Source organism: Schistocerca nitens, chromosome 3 (assembly GCF_023898315.1).
Source record: "Schistocerca nitens isolate TAMUIC-IGC-003100 chromosome 3, iqSchNite1.1, whole genome shotgun sequence".
Classification (NCBI taxonomy): domain Eukaryota; kingdom Metazoa; phylum Arthropoda; class Insecta; order Orthoptera; family Acrididae; genus Schistocerca; species Schistocerca nitens.
The window spans coordinates 762,365,040-762,367,670 of NC_064616.1; positions in this window are offsets into that span (position 1 = coordinate 762,365,040).

Genomic DNA, 2,631 nt, shown 5'->3' on the forward strand with positions numbered 1-2,631 from the left:
CTGAGGAATAAAGTATTTATTGCACAAAAGCGTGTAATCAGAATAATAGCTGGAGTCCACCCAAGATCATCGTGCAGACATTTATTTAAGGACCTAGGGATATTCACAGTAGCTTCTCAGTATATATACTCTCTTATGAAATTTGTTATTAACAACCAAACCCAATTCAAAAGTAATAGTAGTGTGCATAACTACAGTACTAGGAGAAAGGATGATCTTCACTATTCAAGGTTAAATCTAACTTTGGCACAGAAAGGGGTGAATTATACTGGCACTAAAGTCTTTGGTCACTTACCAAATAGTATCAAAAGTCTGACAGATAACCAACAAGAATTTAAGAAGAAATTAAAAGAATTTCTGAATGACAACTCCTTCTACTCCATAGAGGAATTTTTATATATAAATTAAGAAAAAAAAAACAAAAAAAATATAAAAAAAATAAAAAAATAAAAATAAAAAATAAAGAAAAACAAAAAAACACAATAAAATAAAGTTGTTATATTAACTTAAGTATGTTGTTAAATTAACCTAATTATGTCATGTATTGGAAAATTCGACTCGTTCCACATCATTACGAAATATCGTATTCATGATCCATGGAACTAGTATTAATCTAATCTAATCTAATCTGTATTACCTGTAAACATTCAACTGAGGTCTGTGTCCATAATTCCCTACATGGAGACTGGAAAGATGATGGAGGAGCGTAAGAAGAAGAGTAGTTTTCAATAAATAATGGTGATGCATTGCGATTGTTTCCCATATAATCCAATAGTGTCAAAAAATGGTTCAAATGGCTCTGAGCACTATGGGACTCAACTGCTGTGGTCATAAGTCCCCTAGAACTTAGAACTACTTAAACCTAACTAACCTAAGGACAGCACACAACACCCAGCCATCACGAGGCAGAGAAAATCCCTGACCCCGCCGGGAATCGAACCCGGGAACCCGGGCGTGGGAAGCGAGAACGCTCCCGCACGACCACGAGATGCGGGCCCAATAGTGTCAGTTACACTGCGGAGGATATATAGCTTATTTATAAAATTCAATTTGCAGGGGCTGGATATCTTTATTTCGTGGGAAAAGCTTATCATTCTCTGCTGTTTACATACTTCTGGAGGCTGCAGGCGTAGTAAAATACCAAGAAAAAAACTACCAACCTGTCAAAAAGTGATTAAATATGCAGATAGATCACATTTTTTCTATTGTGTGTGCAATACTGCGACAATATCGGCATTAACATTAACATTAAGTGCACGTAATTACAGTGTTACAGATAGCTACTGTAGCACAAAATATAGTCAGTCAAGACATATCTGGCAAAAGAGAGGTCTTTTTGATGGCAAATCATACATATTACAAAAAAACAGATAGTTAAAAACATCGTCACAGGTAGAAATAATCGCGAAAAAAGTAATTGACACCGATCACACGCATAGAAATTGATGATAAATAATACATATCGCGATAAACGGAAGTTTATAATATTGTCATGGGTAGAAATAATCGCAGGAAACTGAAATGGCACCCATTACACACATGAAAATTGGCAGGAAATCTCATACGTATCACGAAAAAAAGAAACACTATGGCGCTCAACACTGGGTGCGTATTTCTGTGCCGCAGCAGCAAACGGCCATCGGGTGAGGCAATCTGCTCCAGTGTCGCCTATCATCTGGTGGCGCCTGTGCCACCAACATATCGTTACGTGGATTTTCCAGATCGAAACGTTCACACTGTCAATGGCTACTTCAAAGGACTGCCTAGACAACTGATATCACCCTGTGCACAGCAGCCACGACCAGCCTTTGTGGATAGGTTTTGTTTTTGTTCCCACTCCAATAGTTACGAACTGGAAGTGGCGCCTATGGCCGTTGTATCGCTCTCACCTTGATGTGGTCTGTCAGCTTGTGGCAACTGCATCAAAGACATTTCTGAAAGGAGTGCTCACTTAACAATACACTTCCCACATTCTGTCTGAAACACGCTCTTCCCTTTGAAACCACCCCATCCCCCATCATGTTTGAACCAGTAAACCTACATCAGTAGCTTCAGAGACTTTCCTTGAAAGACCGACAAAGTACAGTGTGTTTCCTGTCTCCACACACAGCAGTGCTTGTTTCAAAGGCGTCTGGGAAAGTTGTATAGCCAACACGAGGATGTTGACCTTGAATATGATGTAGATACCATCCAGTTTTCTGGGAAGGTCTGAATGCTAACTAAGGCTTTCCATGTCTTACCACCTCCATTCTGTATGTGGGTGGTCCTGAAGGATGTGGACAATAACCGATTTGTCTCAACATACTGACCAGGGTTTTCCCCCGAAATTAATGGGTAGAGCTTAAGTCTGTATTAACCCTACCCCGTCCTCAATCATCATCATTCTGACAACACAGCTGCTTCACGTAATTTATTACCAATCTTAACTTTTTGCAACACATATAATCAGTGGTCTTTCTTCCAATGCAGCAGCAGCAAGCGAGTTCATGACACATATATTTGTTTTTTATTAGTCTCTCTTACAGTCAGCAAGCCAACACTTCCAGGGGTGCAATCCAGTCTGTCATCCCCACAATACACTGTGGCACAGGGCTGGGGCAGGTGATGACAGCATTCCCAGAACACACCTCG